Consider the following 16,249-nt stretch of genomic DNA (forward strand, 5'->3'; position numbering starts at 1 on the left):
TAAGTTAGCTGTAGAGTAGCTTTTTTTTTATCTGTAAAGCATTTAGCCCTTCTGTACACAACTCATTCCTTTTAGAGAAAAAAAAAGTTGAAATGTAAGGCTGTGTAAAATTTGTTCCTAAACTGTATGATGTCTTTTTTTATATAGTTAACATGCTACCAAATATGTCTTTAGATAACCCTTCTTTCAGTGGTATTTTCAGTAGCCGCTAACCTTGCTTGGTACAGTATAGGGGCATTAAATTGGCATGCACATTTAAAGCAGGTTCTTGGTGCACAGCACAAATTAATCATATATGGGGATGTAGTTCCTTATCGTTTTCAATCGTCTTTAAGGCAACATGTGAAATAATTGTTGTTCCATTAACTGAATACTACTCTCTAAGTGCAAATAAAGTTTCAGTTGTTTTGTTGACATGCTGAATGCTTCTAAATAAATACAATTTTTTACTTAGAATAAAGTCTTTCAGATCTTTTAGCCCACTGCACTACATACAAGAAACTGCAGTACTAAGTATTGTTCTCTCTCTCTTTACTGTGTATCTGTGGTTAAATTGAAACTTATCCTTTTATAATCAATGTATTGCTCTTCTCCTGGTGCTTGATTTGTCTATGAGTGTATCTTATCACTATAATAGCAATGTTGAGTGAGTGTGTGTGTGCATATGTATAGAAGTATGTATGTATATCATAAGAAGATCCTGTATATAAACCAACCACCACTTTTTAAGCACCTACTATGTGCCAGGCTCTTCATTAAGCACTCAAGATCAAAGAAAAAAGCAAAACAGTCCCTGCCCTCAAGTAGCTTACATTCTAATAGAGAAGACAATATATACATATATTGGTTATATAAGTCATACACAAATCAGACTCACGACAATTATAGAGGAGAATGCACAAGAAGCTGGAGAGATGAGTAAAGGCCTCTTGCCAAAGGTGGCATTTGAGCTGAATCTTGAAAGAAACCAGGAATTCTGAAAGACAAAAGTGTAGGGGGATAGCATTCTAAATATGGTGGACAGCCAATACAAAGGTACAGAGACAAAAGATGGCATTTCATGTTTGAGTAAAGAGCAAAGACCAATATGGTTGGATCATAGAGAATGTGAATTAGAGTAGACTAGACAGGTAGAGAGAGGCCAGTTGTGAAGAGCTCTAAATGTCAAAGAGGAGTTTGATCCTAAAGGGAATCTGTGGAGTTTATTGAGTAGGAAGGTGAACTGGCCAAATCTGTGCTTCAGGAAAATCACTTTGGCATCTGTGTGCAGGATCAGTTAGAGTGGGGTGAAACAAGTCCTGATAGCCTAAATAGGAAGTCCTTGCAATAGTCATGGGAAGAGGGAGGGTGGTAGAGATATGTAATAAACATGGTGGAGAAAGAGATACAGCAAACAAGATTTAGCAACTGACTGAATATATGGGGAGAGAGTGATAGCAAAAAACTGCAAACCAAATGAATACCCAAAGACTGACGAGTGACTAAAAGAAATGTGACACATGAATTTAATAAAACATTATTTCTACAAAAAAGAAATTACAAGTATGAAGAATTCAGAGAAATATTAATCAATAATGTTGTGATTCAAGACACATAGTTTTCTGGGTGATTTAATCATTTTATTAACCAGCACGTTATTAATAAAAGGATGGTCAGACTAAAGACCCCTAAAAGTGGAGGGGTCACAGTTTATATGCCCTTCAAAGAGTAGGTATTCCTGAGGGATGGAAATCAACGCAGATTAATTAACACAATGGGAGGTGTGGGCTATATTAAAATGAAGGTCTTAGGTTACTATGACTTAGGTCACTCAAATCTTGGTCAAAGAGACATCAATTTCTACATTACCTGTCTTGATAACAGGAGAGAATCAATCTTTCCCTAGGCCTGTCTCAGCAAACACAATGAGCAGGAATATACCCATTAGCCCAAACTTAGGATTTCTTTTATTGTCTGATTAGATGTTGGCCTGGGTAAATCTCTAAGAGAGATTTCCTATACTGGTTGGTTTCTGGATAAGGAAGCAGAAAAGGGGGAAACCTTGGTCCTAATACAATAATTAGTTACTAAATATGAGAGAAATATTCATTTCTCACAATGTATTTATTAACTGACTAAAATGCGTTAGGCACTGCGAGGCACTAGGGCACAAGTCAATGGGAAGACTTGTATGAACTGATGCGGAGCAAAAAAAGCAGAATCAAAAGAACAATATATCACAACAACTATAATGAAAGAATGCTGTCACTTAAAGCTTCAAGCCCTACTGATACGTGCCAGTCTACAGGGTAGGGAACTTTCCACCAGACCATTAGCACATAAGGCCTGACTTTCTGCAAGGGGCAGGTTTCCACACAGGCAAAGTAATATCAGTATGAGGTATTATAGAAATTATCATTCAAATGGCCTACACAAAGTTAATAGAACTCCCAATAAATTGGTCTACCAGATTAAGATTTTAGGGATAGTGAACCATTCTTAATTATTTTCACACAGAAGTACAAAAAAGACAAATCATACAATGACTGCTGGGCAAAAAGCCTCAACTGCCTTCTGTGACAATCACAGGAAGAAGAGACCTCAGAGGCAAGCTAGCCCAATGCCCATACTTCACAGATGAGAAAACTGAGGTTCAGAGAGGTTGAATAATTTGTCCAAGGTCACAGAAAGACTGTCAGAGGTATAATTTGAACCCAGCTCTTCCGAATTTGGAATCTATACTGACCTGCTATGTTTGCTTCTCAGTATCTGTTTGATTTTATTATATTATACATATATTGTTATCAAAGCAGGAGCCACTGATAGTCATCTTCTTCTCCAAATCATTTTATCTCTAAATATCTCTCAATAGTTTAGTTTCTTGATAATCTGACATTTTATACTTTACATTGTCCCATTCCCCATTCAAAGTTTCTGTTCACTCTGTTTTTTCTTCCTGTTCCTCTAGGATTAAAATATTTACCTGTTTTCTAAACCAAAACATACATATGTATGTATACACACATACACATATATACATATATATGTGTGTGTATGTATACACATATATACACATGCACATATGTATATATACATAGATGTATAAAATTTCAGAAACAATTCATTTATTTTTATTTGTACTTACTTTTTTGTATTTACAATTATTTAACCATGTTCTTTGGGGTTAGGAAAGTGGGTAACCCAAAACATGGAACACACAAATTTTTAGAAGTAGCAAGGCAGTTCAGCGGAGAGAGTCCTGACCCTGGCGTTAAAAAGACCTGAGTTTATATCTGGATGCAGGCATTAATTGTGTGATCTTGGTCAACTCACTTAACCGCTGACTGACTCAGTTTCCTCAATTGTAAAACGGTAGTCATAAAATCTACCTCACAGAGACATTAGGAGGATCAAATGAGGTCTGTAAAGTGTTTGGTTCAGTACCTGGGACTGTGTAGGGGCTTATTAAATGCTTATTCCTTTCCCTTCCAGCCCCCAATTAATAATGAGCCTTCAGGTGAGCATTATTCAGTTGAATGTAGGCTCCTTGAAAACAGACTGTTTCACTTATTTTTGTCCTTCTATCCCCAGAACATAGCACAGTTCTCATACATAGTGTATGTTTAATAAATGTATGTTGACTTGAAGTGTATTGAATGATGAATACGTTTCCTCTTTGTCATTTAATTTTCTTTTGTCAAAACGCCAATGACAGTTAAGTATTTTTGTTATTGAATTGCCTAAATTCTAGGAAATATACAATGATAAGAGGACATGAATTCCTTTTCTTCCTCTTCCCACTGTCATGAATATTCGTATTCCAAATTCCACTTAATTTGGGGATAAACACACAAAATTAATCTCACATGGCTTGAGGGTGGTCAAAAACTTTGTCACAACCTTTCTAGTATTTAACCAGCTTGTTCTTCTTTCTTTTATAAGTCACAGATGTGAACATACGGCAGAGTACCAAAGTCTTTCATGGGAACTTTTGAGGATCATGTAATAAAACTTGTACCTTTTCATGTCAAAGTCTCCATTGGAAAGCTTTTTCAAAGATTTTTCTTAATATGATAAATTTAGGTACAAAGAAGTAAACTGAATTACTTAACTCACACTACTTTTCATTTTTATGTTGACAAAGTAATAAGGTGACTAAATTTAGTACTCATTACCCTCATCTGGCAATGGGAAGGTACTGGTGCTTTGAATATAAGACAGGTGACGCAGCTTCCACCTCCACACAGAAGTACAGTACCACTACCCCACCACCAAGCAGGCAGAAATAACTGGAATGACTTATTGTTGTTGTTGAATCATTTCAGTTGTGTCTGACTCACTTTCAGTTGTGTGACCCCTTTCGGGGTCATTTCTTGGCAAAGGTACTAGAGTGGATTGCCATTTCCTTCTCCAGTTCATTTTACAGATGAAGAAACTGAGGCAAACAGAGTTAAGCGACTTGCCCACAGTCACACAGCTAATAAGTGTCTGAGGACAGATTACAGCTCTGCAAGATGAGCCTTCCTGACGCTGGGCACAGCACTCTATCCACTACACTACCTAAGTGCCCTGGCCATCTTAGGAATCCATTAAATGAAGCCTCTCACATGAAAGGAATTCTGCACAACCAACCTCTGCTTATCATTATTTGGCCTAATCATGACTGTTACACTCAAACATAGCTGGAGTGTGCTTAAGCTACCTTGGGGGATTTGGTAAAGACTACAATTCACTTTGTCCTCTTTAATGTAAAACAGAGGAGTAACAGTGCTGTTAATACTTCAGATTTGAGGTTTACTTACAGAGCCAAGGGCTACTACTAGATAAAACAGATCAAACTAGATAAAACACTACTAGATAAAACAGATAAAAAACTACTAGATAAAACTAGATAGAACATTGGTTTCTGAGGCAATTTTATTTGTTAGTAGTAAATCTGACAGAAATCAGCTTTTGTTTTTGTTTAGTTGTTTTCAGGCATGTCCAACTCTTTGTGACCCCATTTGGGGTTTTCTTGGCAAAGATACTAAAGTGGTTTGCCATTTCCTTCTCCAGCTCATTTTACAGATGAAGACACTGAGACAAATACGGTTAAGTGACTTGCCCAGGGTCACACAGTGAGAGTCTGAGGCCAGACTTGAACTTCTGAAGATGAGTTTTCCTGACTCTAGATCTGGTACTCTATCCACCACACCATCTAGCTGCATTCAGAAATCAACTACCTTCTTGGATTTTGTCCCAAATATTTCATTTCTGAAAATATCTACGGCATAATCACAAGGACTAAAAGGGTAAGAGAAACATCCTCAGACTCTTCATCAATGAAATGTCCCCAGGAGCAAAAAGAATTATAAATAATTCAAAATCAATTCAATATAGGCCTTACTCATAAATATTTATACCAAATAATAATTTTAGCTAACATTTATAACAGTATTTATATAGCATTTATAGTATAATAGCTAGCATTTTTATTTATATAGTGTGTGCCAGACACTGTCAAGTACTTTACAAATATCTAATTTGATCCTCACAACAACCCTGAGAGGCAGGTGTTATTATTATCCCCATTCTATAAATGAGGAAACTGAGGCAAATAGAAGTTAAATGCCTTGCCCAAAGTAAGAAAGCACGTAAATATCTGAGACTGGATTTGAACTTGGGAAGGAAGGAAGATAGTGGAGAAGTAAGAAAGGTCAGGTTGAATATCAATTAATTCATTCTGTTTAATGTAAATCAGAGACAAATCTATCTTATATAGCTCCATTTCAAAGTATCTTGACATGTTGGCATTTGTTTTGGATGGTTTTAAATGACTGTCTGTACTGGGATGGGGCTATTTGTTTCTGTACAGATATATGCACTTATCTGAAAATGGACACATTTCCTTATATGTAGTCATACATACATTAGAGTCTCATGATATATTCTTTGCTTTAAGTGAAAATGAACCACCCAAAGGAAAATAAATATAAAGTTTTATAGCTGGGTACAAAAAAGCAACTTCACAAGCACAAAGTGAGGGAAGCATGGTTAGACAGCAGTTGCCCTGTAAAAGATCTGTGAAGTGTTAGTGGGCTACAGATTCCACATTAACCAGCAGTTTGACTTGGCAGCCGAAAATATGTGATCTTAGATTTCATTTAAAGAGACATAGCTCCCCAGAATAAGAAAGTCATAGTCCCATGGGATTCTGTCCTCATCAGACCTCATCTAGAGCATTGTGGTCAATCAGTTCCAAACGCCACAGTTTAAAACTATTGATAATTTTGAGAGGGTCCAGAAGAGGGCAACTATAATTGTGAAGGTCTTCAAATCTCTTGTACTATAAGGAATGATTGAGGAAACAGCAGCGGTTTAACCTGAAGAAAAGAAGATGGGAGAGAAGGGAAAGGAGAGAAGAGTCTGAGGGAATATAGCAGTCCTGAAATATCTAAAGGGCTATCATATAGAGGGGAGATTGGATTTCTTCTGTTTAATCCCTGAAGGATGAATTTAGGATAAGAGCAATGGGTGAAAGTGGCAAAGAAAGAAATTTAAGCTGAAAGTCAGAAATAAAAGTCCTAAACAAGAGCTATCCACAAGTGGAATGGGCTGCCTTAAATGGGGGTGGCTTCCTCATCTTTGGAGGTCTTCAAGCAGACGATGAATGACTACATATCAGGTATGTTATGGTGGGAATTCTTTTTGGACCAGATGGCTGCTGAGATCCTTCCAACTTTCAAATTCTGTGACTGTGGTCTCAGTGTAGGCTGGGACAACAGACATAGACACAGGATAAACACACACACACACACACAGAGTGAATGATCCTCAGGGATCCAGGCTGTAAGATTTCTTCTTATGATGTTATTTCAGTATCCAGAAATAAGTTTTATCTACGGAAATTATTTTATTGCCTATTCCCCCTAAAGAAAAGCATTATAATGAGGTATGTGAGTGTGTGTGTGTGTGTGTGTGTGTGTGTGTGTGTGTGTGTTCAAGAAGAAGCTGGATGATCAATTGCTGGGAATGTTGTAGAAGGGATTATTAATTATTGATCAGTAAGAGTTGGTTCAGATGGTCATCTTTCTTTTTTCCTTTTTTCTCCCTAAACTGGTTTGGGATAACTTGTATATTTACATGCTTTAGGAACTGCTAAAGACAGGCCCTAATCTGAAGTATACCTGATAACTAGTACAGATAGCAGATAGCCTTGAGTGATTTGAATAATTCTACACAAGTGTTTAAGGAGAATAAATAGGAACAGAATAAGACTGCCTGGTCTGCCCCTAATAAGTGAGAAGTGTTGACTGAATCTGAGGACATTCCTGGTATCATTCCAGGTATCAAAGGACAATGAATCAAGATTTTTTGCTTACCCTACGAGTTCAAGAAATGTATATAAAGATTTTCCTCTTAGGTGGGTGAGATGAGAGATAAGAACTTAGATAAGGCTTAATTTAAAAGATGCAGGGTGTGTCACTTCTCAAAGTTACATTCTGTAAGACTCTCTCCTGATGAGGTATGTTAAGGAGAAATCCCTGGTCTGCTGTGTTGTTACTTAATCCATTGTCTTTCCTGGGAAGAGCTGTAACCTCACCTGGGACAGGAAAGGAACCACTTATCTTCACCAAGGCTAGAGCCAAAGTTAGCCATAGAGAGTGTCTGCCATCCTCCAATGGCTTTCAGAAGATATTTATGAGAAGATATTGCAAGAAGATGCCTGTGAAAGGAGTTGCTAGTTGAGCTGCAGAGAACCCCAGTTGCACCATTAGCCATAGGAACAGTGACTTACCACAAAAGGAAGACCTTAGGACTGTGAGCAAAGCTGCAAATATTGATGTGGGACTCTGGGAATGGGAAGTGCCTCCATGCACCTAAAGAGTGTACAGTCTAGGGGCAGCTAGGTGGTGCAGTGGATAGAGCACGGGCCCTGGATTCAGAAGGACCTGAGTTCAAATCTGAGCAAGTCACTTAATCCCATTGCCTAGCCAAAAACAAAAACAAGAGTGTGCAATCTTCTTTCCATGTACTAAGGCTAATGCATTTGGCAAGTATTGGTGCCAGGGTACTGGACTGTCTAGTTGGTAGATTCTTCCAAGGATTCTGGGTGGTGGCATGAACAGAAATAAATGTGGTACTGTCCAAAATTTAACAGATACTTTATGTACCTGGCAACTCTCTGACATAAAGAATATGTTCATTTTTAAAATATATGTGTACACACATGCTAATAGAAATGTATAATATGTCATGGGTTCCTGATGTTTGAAATTGAATAGATTTATACTGAGAATCTGCGTTGCTATAAAGTACATGATATGAAATGGCAAGAATAGACATAGTAATCAGAATGAATGAGATAATCATCCTACAGTACTCTACCCTAGTTAAACTACATGCTGTGTGCTATTCTGGGTGCCAAAGTTTAGAAGGGCCATTGATAAGTTAGGAACCTGAAACTAGGCCATGAAAGGGCCATTTGAAGGATATGGACATGTTTAGTTTGGAGAAGAGGTGAGGAGGCTATCTTCAGATATTTCCAGGGATGTCCTGAGGAAAAGGAACTGGGCCTTAAAAAAAAAAAACCACAGAGTGTAGAACTAGGAACAGCTAGTGGAAGTTGCATGGAGGACAATTTAGGTTTAATAAAAGGAAAACTTCCTAATAACTGGAGCTGTCCAGAAATGGAACAGGCTGACTCAGGAGATAGTAAGCTCACTCATCACTGGAATGATAATAAAGGCTTGTTTTTAAGTGAATTTTTTTAGCTATAGGAGAGGTTTGGAGTTTGACTATAGAAACCCTCGGATTCGTTTGAACTCAGATAGTCTCTAATTCCCCTATCCAAAATTCTTTAGGGTAGTACAAGAACTAGAGTTAACATTTTCTAAATTATAAATCCAGGTATTTCTAAAGCTCTCCAATACTCCAATAGCTTTTCTGATAAGATGAAAGTATAGTATCAAAGTATCTAATAGTGGTAATTCTTTGCTTTTTTAGATACTTCTTTAACATGAGGCTCAGGAAAGGAATAGAAAAGTTTTCTAATAAAAAATCTCCAAGCATGCTTTCTTGACAAGGGGGGGGGGGTCCATGAACTTGTTTTTTAAAAAATATTTTTACAATTTATTTCAATATAATTAATTTCCTTCTTAATCCTACATATTTTATTGTATGCATTTAAAAACATTATTCTAAGAAGGGGTCCATAGACTTCACCAGACTGCCAAAGAGATCCAAGACACAAAAAAAGATTTAAGAACCTCAGCTGTAAGCAAAGTTGATACACTTTGCTTTCTTAAAAGTGAGGCAACTGATTAGAATTAGTGGTGTGCTGATATATGTTTAACAATAGGCATGACACACTTTGAAGTTTAATCTGCATTATTATTTTTCCATCTCTTTCTTAAATCTAGATAATCAATTCAAGGTGTAAATGCTTATACTGAAAATTTAACAATTGGCTCCACCAGTACAAGCTGGCTCCAGCACACACTAGTAGAATGGTTTTTTGACAGAGCCAAATGCAGCAGAGGAGAGTACAGAAGAGTACAGAAGTAGCCAAGGTTAGAGTACCATGTGGACTCCATTGCCCCCATTGATCCATGCAGTAATATACTGGGTGTTGGCCTAGACCACCACTAGGGCAGAGAGCTAGCAGGGGCCTAGGTTTACACAGGGTTTTTAGACAAAGGATCTGCTGTAGCATCTGTCTTGTAGCCTGTGGGCAAAGGGATCAGTTGTCTGAGACCAACACAGAAGAGGAATTTCTACAAATTAACCAGGAGGCCTATTCAGGATGAAAAAAGTAGAATTACCTTTGTGCCTTATGCATGGGCAAGCTTGCTGAAGAGTCTCAACAGCCAGATTTAACTAGAACTAACTAGATGTGGTTTAAACTTTTAAGGGTACCAGAGCTGCATAACAAGACAGTCCTAGGAGAGTGGGACCATAGTCTCCTCCAGCTATTCAGCAATATAGAAAAAATTATTTGTTATTCACATGCCCATCATTCCGTTCCATTCTAAGTCACCACTTATAACCAAAGAATTATGGAAGTGGAAGGAACCTTAAAGATCATCTTGTCCAATTCATTTTCTATGTTAGTCAGCTGATCATAAAAATGGCAAATTATTTAATTATATCAGATTTATTATAGTATCAGTTCATAAAACATTTCACAGATTACACAATGATTATGTGTTAAAATGAATGATCATAAACATGAAGAAATCACTAGGCTGTTTCATTATTTATATCCCGATTGCCTGGCACAATGCCTAGAACACAGTAGGGACTTGGTAATGCTTGTTGACTGATTGATTATTCTTTCTGCCCTGGTGAAACTGGAAACTGGGAACTGGAAAATGTTTCTGTTTAATGATGAATGTGTATTCATATGATGATAGACTTAGGATCTAAGATTCACAGCTAAAAAGGACCTAAGAGATCATTTAAACCTGGGGTTATTAGCATCTTTTGTGTTATAGAACCTTTTGGCAGGGTCTAGTAAAATTTACTCACTCCTTCTCAGAACAATGTTTTTAAATGAGTAAACTTTTAAAAAGATGACAAATGTAACCATATAATACACAGGATTACAAATGAAACCAATTTGGTTTTTTATGTAATTTTTATGCCACCCAAGTTTATTCTCTCTCTGAAATCTATTGGTAGACCATGAGGAAACTAATATTGCCAACTTTTTTTCTGCATCTTAGTTATTTATTGCATTTTACAAAATATAATTGTACAGTTCACCAAACTTGAGTAGTTGAGATTTTGAAATAAGTTCTACCTACATTTTTGTTGATCAGTTTTTGTTTCAGTCATGTCTGACTCTTTGTGACCGCATTTGGGGTTTTCTAGGCAAAGATTCTAGAATGGTTTGTCATTTCCTTCTGCAGCTCATTTTACAGATGAGGAAACTGAAGCAAACAGGGCTAAGTGACTTGCCTGGGGTCAAGATACTAGGAAGTATCTGAGGCTGGATTTGAATTCAGGTCTTCCTGACTCCAGGCCTAGCAATCTATCCACTGCACCACCTCACCTACCCCTTCTACTACATAAAATCTCATAATTCAACCCATATCTTCTTCCCTGCCCAATTCATTACCAGATCATTAAGTTCATTTGTGTGCAAAGTGTTTTCTGAATACACTAAAAGGAGATAACATATGATTTTATTATAATAGCAAATAATAATAACAATAATGTGACTTCTTTCTTAAATACAAGAACTTTCAAAAAAAGTATTGTTAAAGGTGTTTTTTGCATCTTCACAAATTTCAGAATTTTTTCTACATTGTACAATTGTCTCTTCCTATTGATTATTCTAAAAGTTTGTCTCATAACTAAAGACAGGATGCACTGGAAAAGAGCTCTAGATTTGGAGACAAGAGACATGGGTTCAAATGCATCAATTCCTCCAATTCCTGTGGAATTTTTTGTTGTGAATTTTGTTAATCTTGTCTGACTTTCAAAATTTCTACTTTGGTGTTAACTTGGGATCCAATTTGTTGCTTTTCTAGTGTTTTTTAGTTGCACATCCAATTCATTGATTTGTTCTTTCTGTCTTTTGTTGATGAAAGCATTTAAAGATATAAAATGCTCCTTAAAGAATGCTTTTGTGCTGAGCGGAGCCAAATTGGTGGAGTAAAAGCAGTGACTTAACTTGCTTGAGCCCTCCCCCAAGCCCCTCCAAATACCTATTAAAAAATGGCTCTAAATAAATTCTAGAGCAGTAGAACCCACAAAAAGACAGAGTGAAACAAATTTCCAGCCCAAGATAACCTGGATAGTTGATTGGAAAGGTCTATTGCACTGGGCTGGGAGAGGAACACAGTTCAGCATGGGTCATGCAGGCTGCGTAGGCAAAAACCAAGCCTCAGCGAACCTGGAGCAGTCCTCAGGAGATTGAATCCAGACTTCACAACCCACAAACACCAAACACAACTTAGAAGATCAGTAGGAAAGGTTTGTCTGACCACAGTGAGAGAGAAGCTCAGTCCAGCCCCAGTCCCAGCACAGCCCTGGGATGGCAACTGCTTCCAGAGCTCTTGGCTCTGGAAGGAATAGAGTGGCTGATCAGAAGAGGATTGCAGGGATCTCTTTGCTGGTGCTGAGGCAGGATTCTCTTGCTTTGCTCATGCTTGAATCTGGGTCACAGTTCTGGGTGGTGGTCCTGGGGTGAGGAAGAGTGCTGGCATGGTGGAGCTTGTGGTGGCAGTAAGGAGAGAATCCTCCTCATAGTTCCAAGGCAGAAAAGAGTGCTTGTGGTCACCCATAGACCAGAGCCCAGGCCAGGAAAGGAGTAAACACCTCACCCTTGATCATACCACCTTGGAAGAACTGAAAATTTACAGGTCCCTAGAAGTATCTCTGAAAACAGCTGCATAAAACCCCCAAAGCTTGGAACAGTCCCATTCTCCACACTGGAAGCAGACCTTAACAAAAAGTTTAAAATTCAAGTAATTGGCTGGGAACATGAGCAAACAGAGCAAAATATATATGTGTGTATATATATATATATATATATATATATATATATATATATATATATATATATATATATATACACACACATATATAAAACTGGGAGGAGAAATGAGAGTGATATATGAAAATCACAAAAAACAAGTCAACAGCTTGCTAAAGGAGACCCCCCCAAAAAATATTGAAGAAAAAACCCTTAAAAAATAGCCTAACCCAAATGGCAAAAGAGGTCCAAAAAGCCAATGAGGAGAAGAATGCATTAAAAGGCAGAATTGGCCAAATGGAAAAAGAAGTCCAAAAACTCACTGAAGAAAATTCTTCCTAAAAAAATTAGAAAGGAGCAAATACAAGCTAGTGACTTTCTGAGAATTCAAACAAAATTAAAACCAAAACAAAAGAATGAAAAAATAGAAGAGAACATGAAATATCTCATTGGAAAAACAAATGACCTGGAAAATAGATACAGGAGAGATAATTTTAAAATTATTGGACTATCTGAAAGCCATGATCAAAAAAAGAGTAGACATCATCTTTCAAGAAATTATCAGGGAAGCTAGGTGGTCCTGGAGTCAGGAGGACCTGAGTTCAAATCTGGCATCAGACACTTGACACTTACTAGCTGTGTGACTCTGGGCAAGTCACTTAACCCCACTGCCTAACCAAAAAAAAAGAAAAAAGAAAAAGAAATTACCAAGGAAAATTGCCCTGATATTCTAGAACCAGAAAATAGAAATGGAAAGAATCCACCAATTACCTCCTGAAAGAAATCCCCAAAGGCAAACTCCTAGGAATATTTTAGCAAAATTCCAGAGTTCCCAGATCAAGGAGAAAATATTGCAAGCAGCCAGAAAGAAACAATTCAAGTATTGTGGAAACACAATTAGGATAACACAAGATTTAGCAGCTTCTATATTAAGGGACCAGAGGGCTTGAAATGTGATATTCCAGAGGGCAAAGGAGATAGGATTACAATCAAGAATCACCTACCTAGCAAAACTGAGTATAATCCTTCAGCAGAAAAAATGGATATTCAGTGAAATAGAGGACTTTCAAAAATTCTTTTCAAATAAATAAATAAATAAATAAAAAGAATTCTTGATGAAAAGACCAGAGCTGAATAGAAAATGTGACTTTCAAATACAAGACACAAGAGAAGCATGGAAAGGTAAACAGGAAAGAGAAATCATAAGGGACTTGTTAAAGTTGAACTGTTTACATTCCTACAGGGAAAGATGATAATTGTAACTCATGAGACCTTTGTCAGTCTTAGGGTAGTTGAAGGGGAAAAAATTATATGGAGAGAGAGAGAGAGAGAGAGAGAGAGAGAGAGAGAGAGAGAGAGAGAGAGATGACACAGGGTGATTTGAAGATGAAGGGGTGATAACTAAAAAATAAAATTAAGGGGTGAGAGGATTATAATAAGAGAATGAGAAAGGGAGAGGTAGAATGGAGTAAATTATCTCACATAAAACAGACAAGAAAAAGCTTGTACAGTGGAGGGGAAGTGGAGGAAGGTGAGAGGGAATTATTTTTATCGGAATTGGCTTAAGGATGGAATAACATACACACTTAATTGGGTTTGGAAATCTATCTTACCCTACAGGAAAATAGGAGGAAAGGGGTAAGATGGGAGGTGGGGGGGATGATAGAAAGGAGGGAAGACTGGGGAGGGGGTAATCAGAAGCAAACAGTTCTGAGTAGTGACAGGGTTAAAAGAGAGAACAGAATAAATGGGGAGGGTGGGATAGGATAAAGGGAAATATAGTTAGTTTTTCACAACATGACTACTATGGAAATGTTTTATATGACTACACATGTATTACATGTATCAAGTTGCTTGCCTCCTCAATGAGGGTGGGTGGGGAGGGAGGAAGGGAGAAAATTTGGAACCCAAAGTTTTAAAAACAAATGTTAAAAATTGCTTTCACATGCAACTGGTATAAGATATACAGGCAATGGGGTATAGAAATCTATCCTGCCCTACAGGAAAATAGGAGAGGAAAGGGATAAAAGAAGGGGGGGTGATAGAAGGGAGGGTAGATTAGGGGAAGGGGTATTCAGAATGCAGGCTGTCTTGGGGCAGAGGGAGGGACAAGATGGGGAGAAAATTTGGAACTCAAAATCTTGTGGAAGTGAATGTTGAAAATGAAAAAGAAATAAAATTTTTTTTAAAAAGAACGCTTTTGCAGAATCCCATAAATTTTGGTATGTTGTCTCATTGTCATTTCCTTTGACGAAACTTCCTATTTTTTTCTATGATTTATTCTTTTACATACCATTTCTTTTTTTTTAATTTATCAATAATGCTTTATCCAAACCATGTCTCATAAAATTTATTTATAAATCTTATTACAACTGTAAACAGACATAAAGAATATTTCTTCTTTCTTTACATGAATGTGAAACAGACCTCCAGAAAAAAAAAATTAAGGTGTATATGAAATTTACCTTATGTTACTGTTTATGGTTTAAGAGAACAATTTAAAAATCACCAACCACGTCTTTTGTCTTATGTTTAAAATGAAATGAACATGATAATTTAAATATAAAATGAATAGTGTCATCTTATGTAGTGGCAAACAGAGTCAACAGTCCTTTCAAAAAGGAGACTATTTCATTTCCTCCCAACTTTGATTCACCATAAACTTGATCCACAAATGAGATTGGAACCTCTCCAACAGTAAAATGCAGTTGCCTAGCTCAAACAATCATCTCCATCTGGAAGACATATCCTTCAGAAACACATTTTTCCATTAATTTCTGTAGAACTTCCTTTCGGTATAGCCTGAAACTTCCAGTTAAGTCTGATACTCCTGGCCTCAGCAAAATTTGAGTGAAGAGGTTGGCTCCTCTGCTGATAATTTTTCTCTTCAAATCCCAGCCATAGACACCTCCATTTCCTCTGTAGCGAGTTCTACACACAATGTCAAAATTACCTTCTTTTTGCTTCCTAATGAACTCTGGAATAAATTTCGGATGGTGTGAAAGATCAGCATCCATGATAATAATGAAGTTTCCTGTAGCATGTTGTATTCCACAAATATATGCTATTCCCAGTCCTAGCTTTTTAGCTCTGTGCCTTAGAAGAATTTTATCTGACCCATAGATCTTTTCCAACTGTTTAGCAATTTCTTGTGTTCCATCTGGACTTCCATCATCTATGACTATAATTTCCCAGTTGTTTCCACTTTCTTCAAAGCTCTTTACCAACCACACGATGAGAGGCAAGTTCTCTCATTCATTGTAGGTGGCAAGAAGCACCGAGTACTTCTCTGCTTCTGCGGCCTCCACCTCAGCCTCCTTCACTCTTCTTCGCTGGGACCCCGCATGGTTCGGAATGTCGCTGTGGGAGGCCATGGCGGAACTATAATCTACTGGAATCAGAATTACGTAAAAGACATACCAATTCTTTAAGATTAAGTTATTTAGTTTCCAGTTAACTTTCAATCTTTTCCTTAATAGTATTTTATTGAATTTATTTTTTGCTGCATTGTAGTAAGTAAAGGATGTTTAGAATTTTGGCTTTTCTGCATTTGGTTCTAACACTTTTATGCTTTAGTAAATGGTCATTTTTTGTAAAGATATCTTACACAACCTAGAAATATGTAAACTCCTTTTTGTTCCCCTTCAGTAATTGCCATAGATGTCATCTCTAATTTTTCTAAAGTTCTATTCAGGTCCTTAAATTGTTTCTTGTTTATTACATTTGTCTAAATCTGAAAGGGGTTCATTAACTCCTCCATTATTTATTGTCTATTTCCTTCTGAAAGAAAATTCCAATTGAATTCTA

General features: G+C 37.1%; 1 pseudogene; it reads right to left on the reverse strand.

Annotated features, from left to right (window-relative positions):
• Positions 1 to 14,923: 14,923 nt before the first annotated feature.
• LOC110203272 (dolichol-phosphate mannosyltransferase subunit 1 pseudogene) lies at positions 14,924 to 15,816 on the reverse strand (annotated as a pseudogene).
• Positions 15,817 to 16,249: the final 433 nt, after the last annotated feature.

This window comes from Phascolarctos cinereus, unplaced genomic scaffold, assembly GCF_003287225.1.
Source record: "Phascolarctos cinereus isolate Bilbo 61053 unplaced genomic scaffold, phaCin_HiC Scaffold_4;HRSCAF=312, whole genome shotgun sequence".
In the NCBI taxonomy this organism is placed as follows: Eukaryota; Metazoa; Chordata; class Mammalia; order Diprotodontia; family Phascolarctidae; genus Phascolarctos; species Phascolarctos cinereus.